The 18,503-nt window shown below is 39.4% G+C and overlaps 2 protein-coding genes across 2 annotated transcripts in view; both read right to left on the reverse strand.

The window, feature by feature from the left end:
- TANC2 (tetratricopeptide repeat, ankyrin repeat and coiled-coil containing 2) overlaps positions 1–3,513 on the reverse strand; it is a 288,324-nt gene extending 284,811 nt beyond the window's left edge. The window contains exon 1 of the mRNA XM_069786690.1: positions 3,337–3,513. The gene's annotated coding sequence lies outside the window, so the exon portion shown is untranslated. The remainder of the gene's footprint in view (positions 1–3,336) is intronic.
- MRC2 (mannose receptor C-type 2) overlaps positions 1–18,503 on the reverse strand; it is a 93,152-nt gene that overhangs the window by 18,907 nt on the left and 55,742 nt on the right. The gene's annotated exons all lie outside the window — the stretch shown is intronic.

Raw genomic sequence — 18,503 nt, forward strand, 5'->3', positions numbered from 1 at the left:
ATTTTAAAAGCAGCTTACTCTTGCTCCTTCTTTGCTTTCCTCTTTTCTGAATTTTAAGCTTAGTATGATTAGCCAGCAGGACCTGATTTTAAAATGGCCTATGATGAAGTGCTGCTGATCAATTTTGTATTCATCTCCCGTGTTTCTGAACTCCATCTACTCTCATTTATATTTGCACTTCAGTTTTCATGCAAGAGAATCCAGCTTTAGAACATGATAAACAAGTTGCGATCCTCTAAGAATACATCAATTCCCAGATGGTGAAAAAAAAAAAAAGAAACCAGATCTTCATGTGAAGATCTAGCTCTTAAAAGATTCCCCCTTAGGCAGTGTGGAGGCCTGCAAAAAGCATGAACATAAATACCATGATATTCTGGTTTTCCCAAATACCACTGTTCTCAGCTTCATTCAAGTTCCTGCCGTGGCCACACTGTAATTTTGAACAAAATAACAGACTATTCAACTTCAGAAATAATCTGAATTTAAATGTGACTCTTCAGTGAGTCAGGTGAGGTTTGTTGCTGTTATGGAAGATTTTATACCACTCTGATAATGCTTTACAATCAAAATTTGCAACTGTGTGTGAGGCACTGTTGACTGTTACTTTAGGACACCCTTGCAAACAAGGTCATGAATCTCATAACCATTATCCTGATGTGACATTTTAAATACATGTCATTCCAAAGGGACCGATAAGGCTAAGACCTTCCCATTTTCATAGCCCTGAGCTGGATTTTGCAGTGTTTATTCCTAAAATAAAACTGCACAAAGAAGAAACCCAGGCTTTGAAAAATCATTTGATACTGCTCACTGAGGAGCATGCTGGAGATATTTTGCCACACAAGAATTCTAAAAGCATCTTAGGGAAGCCAAAGCTTCCTCTCAGGGCATATTCCTGATTACATGCACTGCAGGACAGCAATTTTATAATGGTATCTCTGACTTGTATGTGTTGCACACTAGAGATTCTCTTTATGATGCTAAACTATAACAAACCTCACACACACACACAAAAAGAAAAAGGAAAAAGATATAATGCAGAACACAGACTGACATGTAAATCCAGAGATTCATGGGTGGGATAAAGCAAGCTGAAACAGCAGCCTCAGTCATGTTGCTTATATAAAGAAAAAGCAACTTTAAATCATGCGGGTAACACCAGTTGGCTTTCATCTGTTAGTTCTTTGCCTTTGTCACTTGCCCAGCACAATCGCTACATTAGCAAGATAGTCAGCAACGAAAACTCAATCCTGAAATAATACAGACAGAAAGGGGAAGACAAGGTCAAAAAGGAAAAGAAAAAAGGCACCTAAAGATTCAATTAAAAAAAAAAACAACCAAAAAACCCCACAACAGTTAGATGGTCAATTCTACATCCATGATGGAATAGAGTCTGTAATCACCTAAATTGTTACTAAAACCAGCTTGACTTCAGTGGAAAAAGAGTGGAGCCCTTATTTGGCACCAGAACATATTAAGAGGTAGTTGGTGTGCACGCTCTGAGCAGCTGTTGCTCCCAGATCCCTGCTGCTTGTGCACTGTAGATTACGGGCCAGATTTACAACAGTATTTGAGGACTTAAGCATATTACTACATGTCACATGGGATTGGCAGGAATGCCAAACAAGGTTACACCTGTTATTTAGGTTATATTATCATAGCAGTTGGAGATTCTCCTGAGGTTGTGTCTTTAACTTCTCCAGGGCAATGAGTGCTTTGCTTTCCTATACTTCATGCATTCACATGCAGCGCTGGCACCAAAGCCAGAATAATAACAACAGTAAGTGAAGGAAATAGCCATGGCTATGCTGACACAAGGAAGACATTTCTGTTACTCTGAAACCTGACACTCCTGGGCAATAATCCCTCTGTGCCCAATTAATATTTTTCAACATTTTAAAATTCTTTTTTTCCTGTTTGCAATAAGAGATTGCATGAACAGTAAAAAAAAGTATTAAAGTAAACCTCATGGGCTGACCTCAACAAACAAGGAAATTCCAAATTAAGAGATACCACCGAGCTCTGGAAACCTGACAATATTAAGAACAGTGGAGGTGAACTAAGGGCAAAGTAAAGGCTTTAAACATAACTGTTATTTGTTAGTATCTATTTTGCCTTTTTGTTCTTTTTGTCCTTGTTAGCAGGACAAAACCACAAAATGTTAGTACGTGCCAGACAGAGTCACAGCGCAATGTCTGTACCATGACATGTAGCGGAGCACTAGAGTACTTAAGCTGCTGGGTGACTATAATTTGAATATGTCTAAGTATTAATAAAACTCCTTTCTATACGGCAAAATAAGAAGATGCACCTGAGTTTAGGGACACGTGTAGTTCCGCGCCTGCTTAAAACTGGCAAGCCTAATGCCGCACCAAGTATGTTTTCCTCTGAAAGATGAACAAGACAGAATGCAAACAAACCAAAAGGTATGTCTGGATCACGCCTTGGTTTAGAATTAAAAACACAGCAACTCTGTGGTTAGTATTCTGGAAGCATTCTTTAAAAACAAACAAGAAAATCCCAAACGTGCGGTCTCTGAAGCAAGAGCAGAAGCCTCACCGTACCCCTTCTGCTCTTGTGTAAACGTATCGAAGGTCCATGGGGAGATCTCTCACAGAAACACCATCAGATGTGACCAAGGTCTCGCACCAAAGCGGCTCCCATACCAGCGAATGGCTTTTCCCCCCGCCCGGGCTGCTGCTGGCACCCCGGGGCGACAGCAGGCCCAAACCCCTCAAAGAGGGTTGGAGGGAGGTTAGGCCCTGGTTACCTCTCACCAGGGGCGGGCAAAAGGGCTGGAAACACCTGCAGACCGACCCAGACCCCGGGGAGAGCCTCGGCCATCGCCTCAGGGCCTGGCGATACTGGGGACACTGGGATCCCCAAAGGGGCCTTCTTCCCCCAAGGCCCGAGGGGAGGGACAGGCCGCGGCCTCCCCGCTGCTGAAAGCCCGGCTGACGGGACGCTGAGGAAAAAAAAAAAATCCCCCCACCCCCGGTCCCGGGTCCCGGCTGAGGCGACGGAGCCCCCTCCGCACTCCCCCTCACGGCGGCGGCGCCGCCCCGCCCGAGCGGCCGGTGGCGGGCAGGGCCCGCGCGGCGGCGGCGGGCCCGGTTGCCGCGGCAACAGGCGGACGCCATCCCGCGCCCGAGGGCCCGCCGCCCCGCCAGGTGAGCGCCCACCGGCCCCGCTACCCACCCCCCCCCCCCCGCTCCACCCCGGGCCCCGCCGCCTCCGCCTCCTCCTCACGGGGGAGGCGCCTCCCTCAGCGTTGGAGGCCGCCCCGGCAGCTCTCCTCAGGGGAGCGGCGGCGGCCGCGGTCACTCCCTCACTCACCCCGCCGGGAAACGGCCTCCACAGCTCGGCCAGGTCACTCCTCCCGCGGCCCCCCGACCGCCTTCCCGCCGCTCCTCCGGCCCGCAGCCCGGCGGGGGCCGCCGCTCCTTCCTCCGTGCCGGCTCCAGGTGCTGCCCGACCTTCCCCCTTCGCCCCTCGCCGAGCTCCACCTGCCTCCCGCTGGCTGCCTCGGGGAGGGGGTGGGAGGGAGGGAAGGGACTGCCACATCTCTGGCTGTTGTAACAGATGGCTGTGATTAAACAGTGTGATTAATGTGGAGGAACCTCTGCAGGAACTTGGCAGCAGGACAGGTGATGGTTAGCGTGGCTCCCGCTGCACTCCCAGTTACGTAAAGCTGAGGTGAACAAAAGTTTCTTTGTCCCCCTGTGCGTATGCCACAAGACAACACATTTCACTCCTAGCCCTCTGCTTAAGCGATGGGTATCGCCAGACTTGAGCATTTCGGTCCTTCAGAAAATTTGCGTCACGGGCACAAATTAGCAAACGGGAGAGCCGGCAACAGCAAGCAACATCCATCAGAGAGAATAAATACCCTGATGCTCCCGGCTTGCAAGCCGTGCCCCTGCTCCTGAGGGAAAATAAAGCTTCCCTACAATAATCTGCGTGAAGAAAAATAATCAGGTAATCAGTTTGACCTTAATCATACAAAGTGGGAAGATTAGCCAGACATCAAAAAAGATGAGGTGGTCTGCCCTTTCTTATGCTGTAGCAGCCCACCCTGGGCCACCCCTTTCCTTTTTAGCCAATCTCTGATAGTTAAAAAGAAGGCAAATAGGCCTAAGAGTAAATTTAGCCAATCATGTACAGAAGGGTTAGGGCCAGGGTCAATCTTGCTCAGTTCTATGGCTGAACAGATGATGCCCTGAAACATGAGATTTGAATTGTGTTGATACAAAGCTGCAAGTGTTACAAGCCTATTGATTGCAGCTGCTGGCAATTTTGTTGTCCCTATGACATCCATGAATTAAAGGGATGAACAGGAAAATTCACATGGTCTAAGATCAGAAACGACTACAAAAACCAGCCAGCTCAATCAATCCCCTTACGTTCATAGACCACACAATTTATCCCAGAAGCTGGGTGAAATAGTATCTTTTAAGTATATAACTAGCTGTGAATATTTCAGGTGATGGTGAGTTCATCACTTGGTAAGCTGTTCCACTGCTCTGTTGTCCTCATCACTAGGTAATTGTGTGATTATGGTTGTTTTAAAACTTGCCTGCCAATTTTGCAGGCAGTAAATCTTATTCTGCTTTTGTCAGTATTGTTGCAAAGCCATTCACTATCAGGTGCTCGTTAAAGGTGTGTGTAGACACATAGCGATCAAGTCACCTCTTATCCTTCTTTTCAATTAAGCTGAATAAGTTAAGCTCCTTAAACCTTACATCATTAATGCTTGTTTTTCAGGACCTGGATCATTTTTGTGGCCCTACTTTGAACTCTCTTTAGCATTTCCACATCCTTCTTTACAAAAAGGGATGAAAACCAGATGCAATGTCCTCTTGCTCATCTCACCAATTCCTTGCAGAAGCAAAAGAGAAACTCCTTGATATTAATTTTTGGGTATCCAAGGACCATCCTAAGCTTTTTTTTCCCCTCCTCTTTTTGAGGCAGCAATGTATTATAGAGACAATTTTAATTTCTTTCAGTACAATATTTTCATTCCGTTTGACATGCAGTAGGCATAGTAGAAACTCTTTCTTTAGTAGTTCAGAATCATTTGAGGGAGAGAAAATGACCCATACGATCTCTATTCTTGTCTGTTGTATATTCTGGTGTTTTATGGGTAGTTTTGTTGATACCAGTATGTACAACATTGATACGCATATAGGATTGCAGGCTTTGCACTTGCAGGAGAAAATACAATGAATAAATAAGGAAACAAATATGGAGACAAAGTGTTATTTAGGTCCCTAGGCAACTGACAGACCTAGCTCTCATTTCTTACTAATGGAACTGTCTCTATAATTATGATATTAAAATAGGTATTTGTATATATTTTTATGGTGATAGATTATTAAATCCTAAATACAGACCTTAATCCCACAAAACACTTGATTTTAATTTGTGAACAACAAGACTAGAATTAAGTTATGCTTTAATGTGTTTTGCAGGATGTGACCTAAACATGGACAGTTCTTGAATGCCAGATAATCTTCAGCATCAGCTTCAAAAAAAGAAAAAATGGAAAACATTTATGTTTTCCATGCTGTATTCCCCTTTCACTAATACCAGCATACAGACTAGCTTCAGCAGACTTTCAGTGATGCAACAAGACTGAATTTGGCCCTTGGGGAGCAACTTTAGCAGGTTGACTTAAGCTATCTGATATGGAAAATACTCTCAAGCGTTGGCATGTCACAGTTCTTAAAATATTAAGTCACTGAAAATGCCTAGGTAAACAGTGTCTTAAGGAGAGAATCATAGCTTCTGGCTTCAGAGTCTCTTGCCCTTTCTTCTTAAATAAGCATTCAGCCTCCAACTGCCTATTTTCCCCTCCTTTTTCCTTCTTCACCTCTTCCCTTACCTTATTCCTTGCGAACAAGGCCTACCTTCAGAGGACCTGTTTTACAAGGGGTAATGCTCTCGGACACCAGTAGCTATACTGAGTACAACTCTGCATTTTTCATTCAGACATGGAAGCTGATGAACTGCAGAAATTGTGTTATGTATTTTCATCATAGCTACTAAATGGCATTCATTTACAGTTAGCCAGTATGATTTTCATTTTATGGAAACACGTCCTTCCTTTCTCTTTCTAATTGTAAAAAGTCATAATTAATTTTTGTATGTATTAATCCTGCAGAAAACACCAAATCTTTATTCTGTTATTAAAGATGTAGGACATGATTGGAATCAGTGGAATTTCATCCATGCTGTCTTCCCAGTGTGTTATAAAAAGCAAAGCATAAGGTCATTCTTTACATCTCTCTTAATCCTTGTTTTCATTTCCTGAGACTGCCAACAAGCAGTCAATTTATGCCAGAGAGAGAGGTATTTTGTTTGTCTGCTGTTGCTTAGCTGACGTATTTTCAATGTTACATTGGCCTTTTTACACGGGTGACATTGCAGTTTATTGCTTGAGAATAGCAAGAGTATGATAATGTATTATGAGGTTTTTATGACAAACTTTGAGAGCAAAACTTGCATAGGTTGTGGTGTTTGAGATACTTTTACAGATTGCATGTGATCACTGTATACAATGAAAGAGACAATGTTGATAGGAATACAGCATGTCTTTCACAGAGCAGGAGTTGCGGGTATGCAATTAACGATCCGGAGTCAACTTTTTTTAAATTGTATTTTGCCCTCTGAAAATAAATAACTTTATTTTCTTTAACAATCTCTCTCTAATAATCTTTTCAGTTATTGGGAAGTCTATATGATATTTTTGGATATCAGAATATCCAAGTTGACTATTCATCTCTTTTGTTTGCGCAGGCTATAACAAGGTTCATATCTCTCTTTTCTTTTACAGATGCTAAATAGCTTAGGCAGCAAGAGCAGTAGTTCAAGATGGTTGCGAACTAACAGCTTATTATCAGCTTTCTTGATCCTTTGATTATTTGTGGTATCAATTTTTGAAATACATTCTCAGAATACATATTTGGTATCTAAGAAACTTCAATTTTGACATCTCCTTAGATATCTGATTCTTCCAGAAAAACGTTGTCATGGTACTTAAAGACTGCATTGTGCTCAACAGTCTATGAGTTTTGCTCTTAGCACTTCTGATTTACCTCCCTAGTTTCTATGTGAGTATAGCTCACATTATCTCCTCTGGTGCATATAACACATCTATTTTTACAGGCCGCTTGGAATATTCTCTCCAGAAATTTGCATACTGCTATTTGGATCACACACTGCTATACCTTTCTCTCACATTACCTCTCCTTTGTTTCCAATTTAGTTGAATACAGGTTATTAGGTGTCTGGATACGTTCAGAAGGTAAGATGGTATACTGGGCAGCAAATAAATCTTCAGATGTGCAGAGAACTTCTAAGCACACAGAGATGCACTCTCTCTTTAACATGCAGCTCCAAATAGAGGGCAAGGTAGAGTTGCACTAAGGTGACCAGATTTTTCAAGTAGAAAGATAGTGCTTTGGTATTAGCAACTTTAAAATCCCCAAAGTAAATCAGGCATATTAACCAATCCTGTGATTTGTACAGATGAAATCATGATATGAAACCACAAAGCTGCCAAACTCTTTCTGTATGGTTCAACCAACCATATGGAAAATGTCTGGTAGGGACCCTCCCTCTCCTCTTCCACACCCTTCCCTATAGGCAGGGACATGGTTTTGTTCTGCATATATTGAGTCATCCACTTATTGTACTTACCTTGTAATGTCTTTCTCAGACATGTTAAGACAAGACTCAGCCTTCAATAGTAGTTGGCACAGAACACTTACTCCATTTATGATTAGAATTAAACCAAACTACAGAAATCATTCTGTTGGCATAACAATGTATTTTGTTAAAACAATCTTTATATCCAGTCTGGAATGACAAATAACAGGATATGTTTATCATTCTAAGGAGAAACAGAGTGCAAACGAGTAAAGATGAAAAAGAGCATTACCGCATAAAGCTGTAACGCTGTAGTCTAAGCAAGCTTACCAAAAGGAAGCTCAGTCCATCCTCAAGTGGTCCTTATGGCTCTGTACTCCTAGCTTGCTCCTTGTGTTATTGTGGTGAGGCTGAAGACATCTGCTAGCATACTAATCCTAGAATGTTTCAATTTATTATTTTAGTAAAGACTCAATGAATCATCAGGGTCTAGAGATTGTTCAGAAAAGAACACTAATTCTGTCCATAGTATATTTTGGATTCTGACAATTATTTACATTACTAAAGTTTCCTGTGATCAGACTTCCTAGTTCCCTGTCTATGAAGCTAATAATCTGTTAGACCTTGATGCCACTAATTTCCTGCTAATGAACAGACAAAGCTTATTTAAGGTATTTGGCAATTTTGCAACTACAAGATTTAGAACTAGTAAGACAAAGCTTTAATTTGCCACTAATGGCAAGACAGCCTTCCCTTTGGATACAATCAATTCTAAGAAAGCAAATATACTTACTTTGTCTACAGGCTTTGATCAACTGGTGTGAGATATGAAGCACAGGAAAGACAGAAGTTTGTCAGCAATGCTCAGCATGTGAGTGAAATGCCATACCAGATGGATTCAGAGTCTCAGGTAGGCCAGAAAGCAAGAGAGAAAACTACTGCAGCATATGTTAAAAGTTGTTTCTGTTTGGTTATAGGAAGTCTGAAAGCAGTTCTTAAGAGGGATATTTCTAAATTATGTAACTTTTATTTCATTATCTTACATCGTAGCATTTGTAAAAAGCAACAGAAAGTCACACAGCGACCTTTCCATCAGCATCTTCGTTCTGTACAGAACTGCATTTATTTTATGCAGGGCTTAATAATATTTTGATACTTTAATATATGTATTTCAAATGGATCCTTAAAGTCGTATCTGCTTACTGCACTATCATGGGTAGAGTTCCTGCTCCTAGCCTTAAAATTTTATTTACAATTCAGTAACACTTACTAGCCTTTATAAGGATTAGGCCCCAGTAGCCCACTTGCTGTTTAAATACAGTAAAAGACTGTGACTACTCCTAATTGCTTACTAAGCAGCGATAGCTATTCAAGAGAGCATCTGGAGCCTCTTCTGCTTCATGCATCATCAAAATAATTCTCAGCTAAATTCTGAATGCTAGTCTTTATTACTGGTAATTATGTAAGAGGCAGAGAGATCACATTATGAATTTTAGAGCCACGATGAAATTTGTAAAGATGGCAGTTAAATCATCTGTTGATTTGCAGATTGGGCCAGTTTGATATGGAGTCACTGAAAGTAAATTTAGAACTCTGCAGAGCTGTTTATACAGTCCATCCATTGACTTGTTACATTTTAATAGATTTTTAAACTAACTAAAATGGGAAAACTAAAGCAGTAAAAGAAACATCCAGAAAGAATGCTAGAATATGATATTGCTATACTGAAATAAGTGTATCTGTTTGCAGCTGCTATCTTATTGTCAATAATTTAAAAGCCTAAAGAGGAGGAGGGAAAATTGAGCAGTGTAGGGGCTTTTGTTAGGAATAGCACACCATACAGTCTGTCTCCAGTACGTAAGTTAAGATAGTTTCTTTGGCAGGCAAGTCTACTCACTCAAGCAGGTGCAAACTATAATATTTATGGGCAAGACTGTGAATCTATTGCTTATATTTTTGAAAAGGTATACAGAGCTATTACTACCAACTTCATTACAGTTGTTTACTCTCTGCAAACAACTGCTGATCTATAAGGGACTTGCAGCCTGGCTCCCGACAGCACAATTTCTGGCAGAAAGAGTTTTTTAAGTAAATAAGGGTTGCAGGAATTAGCATTTTTTGAAGACTTTGGATCAAATTTAAGGTGTTTCCATTAACTTCAGACAAAAACTTGGTTCTGACCAAGCTAGACTATTAGTACATGCTACAAGGGCAAACTTTGTAGCGTAATTCATATAAACTTAGAGAAAAACTTAGAGTTTCTTTTATTCACTTCTTTTGGGGGTAGTGCTATGAGTCCCAGCCAAGATCCAGAGGCTAGACAAACCATGCATCATACAAATATATGTCCATAAGACCCAAACTATGAGAATTTGCTTGCTAAGTTGAACAGTATTTTAGCTTCCCGATTTTTAGTGGAAACAGCATTTTTTAACTTTTAACTTCCACAATCGTTTTTCTAGTAATTGCACACTAAAGCTTAACTCTGGTTTCAGAGCCACAGTAATACAGAAAGTATGTGTTTGTATATTGTGCAAATTCTTAGTGTGCTCGGTGTCAAACAATGATTTTGTCTGGCACTAAATTTCCAGTCATGTGTTATCTGGGTTGGTCAAGTAGCTCTTGTGGGAGGTTTAACAGGCCAGAAGCAGCAGCTGTCTTTACACCTATTACAGTTGGCAGGACAGTGCTTCAGGTTCTGGCACATAATAGTTCAGCTTTAGAGGCCACACTGACAGCAAGCTTTATGCCTTGCTGGTACACACTCTGCCACTGGTCCCTTTTCCCCCTTTATCCCACTATGCCAAATAGTTCTGGAGGATAGAGGCTGCTATGTGACACTGATATTAGCCAGAGATTCCTTTTTTGGGGGGGGAGAATGCTGAAGCAGGTGATTCTAATGGTTCTGGTCATTCATCTTGATCACACTAACGATGACAGCATTAAAATAGGAAAACTAAAATTAAAAAAAAACAAATAGCTGTGCAGTCAGACTGATCATGAAGACCACCACGCAGTTGCACAGCAAGACCACTTGCATTTATGGCAGCATTTCTGCAATGTTTTGGCATGAGAATAGCTGGAAAACAAATAAAAGCAATTTTTGTTGTCCAAGATGAGTTTTCCTCACAAGTAAGGTAAGGAGAACAGAAAGTGCCATGAAAAGCATCAGCTTCCTCGTTTTATAGATTTTTAACTCTGGGGTTAGCAGATCCTTAAATACAATACTAAGCTCCAATAAACCATTGCAGTGTTTGTTATTTATATTTACCAAGATTATTGCATTACCAGGTCAGATAATTATTCCCATCAGTGGTGAGCTTAGTAATTCAGTGGATTGACTCTTTTATCACGTGATGTACCTCATAAAAAATACGGATTATGAACACTCAGACATGAGATCATATCATCCAGGTGCACAACACAGAAAAATCTCTCTTACTCCAGCCAAATAATATGTTTTATTCCTTAGGCATGTCTGAGATGACAGAAGCAGAACAGAGAGCAGGCTAAAAAGAAACAAAAACACCACACGAGGGAAAAACAGAGTGGGGAAACCCAAAGTTCCGTCTTTGCTACAGGCAGTTATGACACACCATGGCCATCTAACATACCAGTCATCAGACAGGTAACTAAATTGGGGTCATACAGAACTGGCAATTGATTGCATTTTAGGCCACCTACCTTAAAAATCCTAAAAAAAACACAATAAAAAAAGCCATGAGAACTAGTTTGAGAAAAATTAACTCAGGTAGCAAATATATTTTTCAGCTGTGCTGGCACCCACTGCCTCCTTCAGTTTCTCAAGCATGGGTCAGATTTGTGTTCATGACAAAGCTGTACTGTGCTTCCACAGCAGAATGAGGAAAATATAAAGCTCACCTAAACCCCTTATTGCTGAATAGGGCAAGAAGCCATCATATGTTATATGTTAGAAAAGTACTTACATAATGGCTGGATTAGCATCAGTAAGTCCAAGGGATCACAATAATGCAATAGTGATGCAGAGCTGCCTATATTATCTTTCTGTTATCCACTCTGCATTTTTTCACCATCTTGTGGACCAGAACTGCAGTTCGTAATATCTGCATTATGGGATGAGGTCTCACTGATCATCAAAAGAAGCTTGCTTATGTTTTTGCTTGAACTTGTTCTTAGTGTAAGACGCTGATAACCCAAATATTCTACTATTTGTGAGGTATTAATAAAGCTTCAGTCATCCATAGCCACCAGCTGTCACAACGCTAACAGAAACTTAATTATTTTGAGTGTTCTACCTTATACAATTTTTCATCCATAATACACAAGCTGGGGCAAGGGTGAATTGACATAAAAACCGCCCACTATAACCACATAAGGATTGGTTCCTATATAAAACTAGATTAAAAAAAATCCCTTTCTTTAAGAGAAAAGCAAGCTTTTTGTTTAGTCTTGAGTCTCACTGAAAACAAGTCAGGATGGAGGGGGCTACCACAACTCATAAGATTTTTCTTGATAAGGGTTTTGTGGAAGCCTTCCCAGCCACCAGTTTACTATGTTTTGCAGGCTAGAAATTACAGAAAAAAATAGATTTCGTAGAGATTCAAAATAAACCAGGGAAATCCTCTGGTCTTCTCTTATAGAAAAATCTAGAGAAATCTTCTATCAGTGCTAGAAATTACATGTATGAGCCCAATGAGTAGAAGTTAAGCCCATCTCAAAGTTAGCTGTAAACAGGATGAGTTGCAAAGTTTGATTCCCTCTCAGCCAGAACTTCCACTTGTTTCATCCACCTGTAGGATGATCAGCTACAGTACACCACATCTGATCATTGTATCTCACCAGATACCCGCTTTCCAAAGAACATTGTAAGAACGCAGAGTCTGCTGCTGCAATCATCATACTATTTCCCAAATACCTTTTAATCTGCTGAGATCAGGATATCTGTGCTTATTGCTGTTCATAGTCTGTTTTCCATTTGCTGTCATCACCATAAGGAGATTCTCAGAGTTAAAATGCATAAACATGAAAACTTAGTGCTGCATCTCTCATCAGAGTATCATATTTCTCAAAACAGACATGGCTTATAGCAAAGGTTAATCTGTTTTCCAAAACATTGTTTGGCATTTTCATTGAACTCTTGTCTTAAACCAAAGTACCCTTGAAAGTTGTGTGGTAGACTTTAGACATTAGCAAAATGGTCAAATTATATTAACACAAGGAGTTCTTTGGGAAATCGCCGTTTTATTTATTGATTTACCAGCAAGCGATCTAGAGAATAAAAGCCAAGAAAGGCTAAATCTTCCAGTAAAGTTCCCAGGAGAGCTAAACAATACCGACCAGGCCCAGCTGCATCTGAGCACTCAGGACAGTTAGATTTTTACTTGTGCCTAAACCCTTTCAAGAGCTACAAACATTACATATTCCCCTAGCCTACATGTCTGGGTAATGGAGTTTCAAGGAGGAAATTTCACTGAGGCAGAAAAAGGGGGAGGAAACCTCAGTTCCAACTTGCTGAAACTTAGATCCCTGCACTTCTTTGCCAGTCCCCAACAGCTAGATTACAACTGTCTTAACCAATATTTGTTTACACTCCATGCAAAATGAACACTGTAGGCAGGAAAACTCAAGAACCCCCCCCCCTAGAGTCAAACTGCTTAGTGGCTGGAGCATTCATATGAAGGAGATGCAAACCTAGTTCTCCTACATCCTGAGTAAGCTGTCTACATGCTAAACTATTTAGTAAAAAGATGGAGTTGGGATGTTGCTTCCGTGCTTTCCTGTGTTATGGGACAGAGCATGGACATAGTTCCCAGAAAGAGCTAAAGGGAGTGAGTCACCGTGTTTCAGATGTGGAAAAACTGTGTCTTCTACAATGTGAAATTAAGTCTATAGAGTAAACACTCTCTTATGTGCTTGAGTCTGTTCTCAAATCAGGTCATTACATTTAGGTCAGAGTCATTCCCTAACGTGCATACTATTGGCAAATGCAGACGATATTACTTTGACTTGGCTGGATTCAGGCTTTCCTATTCTATGAAGCAAAGCAATCTCACTTGAACTTGGCAAACATTAAAACAGGCAATGGGTGAATGTTTTGGCTGGGTGTGCATGCCTCTCCCGTACACTTTCTCTTGTAAGTGACATTGCTTTTGTAATAGTTGTGTTCGGGTTTTGATGCATATTTCTGATAGTAATTTGAATACACTGCTCAATTACCAACCTCACTCCTATTTTGGTTGTTACACTGCCATCATCAGTGTATTAGGTGAACAAAATAATACACAATTATGATTTTGACTCTTTTTTCCCCATCATATTTCCAGTAACAGATTTACATACATACTACAGTGTTTTGATTTTTGATGCACACACACCCTTCCCCCCCCTCCCCGCCCCAAACCTATTGTGATACGGATTCATAGTAGAGAAGACCAAGTCAAAAAAAGAGCATCCAAGTGTTAATAAGGAGGTCAGAAAAGGGTTTGTGACTGGCCCTACTTTGCTGGAAGTTCATTGTACCATCTTAGACTGGCCTCTGGGTAACTCTGGATTACATCTTCACCAGACAGTAATACAGTCTGATTGAAAAAGAGTTACAGAGTAAGAGTTGGAGTCAAGGGCATGACATCCACATTATATGCATTTTAAGAGGTTTTACTTCTGCCTATTGCTCAGCTGATCATGTGAATGAATGCTAATGACCAGCAGGAGCCTGTCTTCCAGTTAAGTTTCACCTGAAAAGAATTTTAGTATGTGGTCTCCCAGACTGCTCCACAGTAAGTGGAGGCTATAGAGTTGTTTCAAAATTACAAGCCCCAAATCTGAACAAAATGCTGCTGCAGATGCACCCTCTGTCCTCTAAATAACTCCTGTAAGTTGCACTTGATAAGGCATGCTTTCTTAGGGTGTTTTGTTTTGGTTTTTTTTTAAGTGGCAATCAGTCAATTACAAAAGTGAACCCAAGATAACTATTTACCTAGAAGATTTTTCTTGCTACTAGTCAGTCCCTTAGCTGTGTTTAAATTCATTTGAGTGGTTCCCAGGTAAAGTGGTGTTGCTGGTATTCACTCAGGTGCAGGACAGACTAAGGCTATCTGTCTAGCACAGAATAGCATATTGAGGAAAACTTCATTCGCAATGCAAATTCTTTGCTAAATACCAATCATCTATTCAAATAGCTTAACAGGAAATATTTTTTTTAGCCCTGTGCATGTTGCAGACAAGGAAGGGATACATAGCAATTTTGTTGTTGTGTGTACATACTGAAAATCAATAGATTATTGATATTTAATGCATGAGTATTCAAAGATTATATTTTATTAAAAATTGTAAAATTATAAAGTCCATAATGAGGTCACAAATTTCTATAAAGCCTATTTTGCATTCATAAAGATAGATTCTCAAATGAAAAGTAAAGAAACATTTGCATGGAGTAAGATCCCTGAGGAAGCACTCTAGTGTAACCAAACTTGGCTCTAGAGAAACAAGCAAGCAAACTCCCCTTGGTTGAATATCTGCTAGTTCAAGCCTTTTTTATTTTCCTGAGAGACTGTATCAACATACAACATTATGTTTGCTCAGTATTTCACAGGAAAGGGTGGTGAACTGAGCAAATTCACAGTTGTTTTGTGATTAGAACAGAAGAAAAGACAGTGATCTAGAGTGACCTGATGACTGGTGAGTTTTACAAGAGTCTTGCCAGATAACCCCTAAAATATGTGGATGTTGTACTTCAATATGCCAGACGACTTTTGTGCCAACAAATATATTTGGCTTGTACATATTTCATGTATTATACTACATGATAATTCTTTTGTTTCATGAAAAGCTGCATGATGTAAAGTTTACCCTCCAGATACTTCTATTTATCTGACTTTGAAAGTATTTGGTATGGATTCAGGTTGTTTGCATTGTTTAATACTTATTTCCAGAAGAAACATTTCTGTTTATTAAATAAGCTTTCTTCTAGTTATTGAGCTAATTCAGTAGCCTCACAATGAATGGAGCTATCTACTGGCTTATCATTCTTTAATCAAACAAAGCTTCAGTATTTTTAATTTCCAATGTATAGTATTTGTCTAGGCATTTGTTCTGCTGTTTCAAAAGTGAAATGAGAATGTTTTATGTATTACTGAATGAAAATTTATCCTTTTATACCTTTAAACCACAGGACAGATTAATTCCATCTTTCAGTTGTCCTCAGGTTTGCTTCCTTCTCTTTCTCCCCAATACAGGTAATTTACGTGCTTCTGTTAGACCAGGTAGTCCATATTTCTGCCTTAATTATCTATCCTCCCCTCCGTGCTATTGCTACATATTTTGGAGAGTACTTTTTTTTTTTCCCCCCTGTGAAAAGATTAGTTTCCTAATTTATTTCAGAGTAAACGATAATGGAGATTATTTGTGAATTATTTGTGATCAACAGCTCCCTCTAGTTTTTGTTCTGCTCTATTTGTTGCCAACAGGGAGTTGAAACTAAAATAAATCTCCCCCTAACACGAAGATTGATCTTGGTGTCTCACTTCTACATTCTGAAATACAGTGTTTATAATTTTTCTCCCAAATTGAAAGCCAAATGGAATTAAAACAGTGGAACTAAGTATGTTAAAATGGACTGTGAGGTTAGAAGATTATGCACACTTTATGGTCTGAGCTTAAACAAACGTTAAAAGTATCTGGTTAAAAAGCAAGGAAATTACAATGCCCCTGAGAAGAGAATCTAAATCATTTTAAAGCTGAATAATGTGGTTCTTATTTTCTAATCTGAGGTTATAGAACACAATTATTTGTCTTTACTGGCTAAAGCTTATATGCCAAGCTAGCAACTGAGCACATGTAGCTTTTCAGAATTTTTCATCCCTACTCTGCTCCTCATTTGTACCATACGCTACAATAAATTACACTTCACTGACCATTCAAACTTACAGCTGTATTGTCCACAGCTTTGAAATAGCATCAAACACTTTGAAGGAGACCTCTAGCCCCGCAGTAGCGAGCAACAGTGAGCATCTAGATTTTTCTGAGAGGCTTGAATAGAAGAGCGAAGCTATGGTAGGGTGTACTAAAGACCTACTTTGGTACCAACACATTTAAAACCAGACTTAATCCTATGGTTAGCATTCCAGCTTGTGGAGAACCTACATAAAGAGAAGCTATCTGTGCTTAGCTATTTTGTCAGAGAGCAAGATCTGTGGTTGAAAGCCCAAGTTACAAAAATAAAATGTGAAGAAAATGTGCAAAGTTTTTATGATAGACAATTAATCACTGAACAAGTTGTTAACATCGTGGCAAACACTCCATCTTTCAGAATATTTAAATAAGATATGACTATCTTTCTAAATTAAATATTTAGACCACAAAAACTGCACATAAAACCAAACAAAAATACTCTCCAACCAAACCAACAGCACACAGTACAAATAATCAAACAACAAAGTTAGAAAGCAGCAACTTTGTGAGCTCAGTGGCAGAAATACCATTTACTGCAGAAAGGTTATTTTGTATTTAGGTTCTACTGCTGCTACAGAGCATTATCTTTCAACAAGTCCCTTCCACTTTCTGCCCCAGCGCTGAGTTCTGTAGATGATCTGTGGGATGTAAGACTAAATGGTTATCTCCTCCACTGCTGTGCTACCTACCAGCAAATAGTGACTGGTGAATAAAATAATATCCTTTGCTTCTTAGAAAAAAAATGAAATCATATTCCAAGAATGAAGTTAAAAACAGAAATTTATCTGAATATTTTTAAGAAAACTAGCCTTACCTACCAACTGTCAATGATAAAGATGGAAACTGTGAAATTAAAAAAGCATATAAGATTTATCTTCTAGGTTCTAATTTCATAACAATAATGGTGTGCTAATCTTTTTCACTGCAGTATTTTTTAATTTGAACTTCTAATATGAGGTTTGCAAGATGTGTCATATCAACATTTTTTTTAAAACATACCAGGAACAGTTTACTAATCTGGATGACAAAATATTTTCTGCTTCTACTTGAAATGTTGCTATGCTACTAACAAATAATGCAACATGTTGAATGTACAATTGTGATACAGCTTAATGAAATAATCTTCATTAAAATATGCAAGTAACTACAGAAAACAATTATAATCAGGGAAGTATTTGACAGAATCAGATCAAAGATCTTAGGAGTCAGTACTTCAGGAAGAATTAACAATAATATTGATTATCATTGAGATGCTTTCATATTTATCACCATTTTGACAGTGGCTCAACAGGAAGATGTTTCTCTCTAGTTGTTAATCTTGGCTAATATGCTAGCCTTTTAGCTAGATCATCAGGCATTTATCTTCTTCCACAGAAGTTTTCCTTCTATCTTTCTAAAGAAGGTTCAGCAACCTTTTCTTTATACCATGTAAAAGGAAGATTACTTTTATACAAAATTTGCCAGATAGTGAGTAATGGATATGTTGGTACAGGCTACAGCTCTTTGGCTCGATCTTTCTATGTACATATAAACAAAACCTGAATCCTCCTCTTGCACATTCTATTCCAACTCACTGTACTAAAGATTTCTGAAAGAAGATGGGAAAGGAACGCTTTACTACCATTAAAATTCAGACTATCAGCATAGTCTCTGTATTTGAGGCATTTTTATGTTCCTCTCCCCCCAGATATAGATAGTAGACATTTTTTTTTTTTTTTAAAAAAACCCATGATCATTCAGGGAATGAATATAGATCTAATCTTTCACCAGTGCCATACATGAACTGTCTGAATCTGTGAGAGAAAAAGGGCTTTAGGAGTTCCTTGTACCATCTGATTAATACAAGTAAGATTAACATGCTTATATTGGAGAATGTTAGGTCACTACCCTTATACAAGCTTCTGAAAAAAGGATTTTACTTT

The sequence above is a fragment of the Haliaeetus albicilla genome, chromosome 7 (genome assembly GCF_947461875.1).
Source record: "Haliaeetus albicilla chromosome 7, bHalAlb1.1, whole genome shotgun sequence".
In the NCBI taxonomy this organism is placed as follows: Eukaryota; Metazoa; Chordata; class Aves; order Accipitriformes; family Accipitridae; genus Haliaeetus; species Haliaeetus albicilla.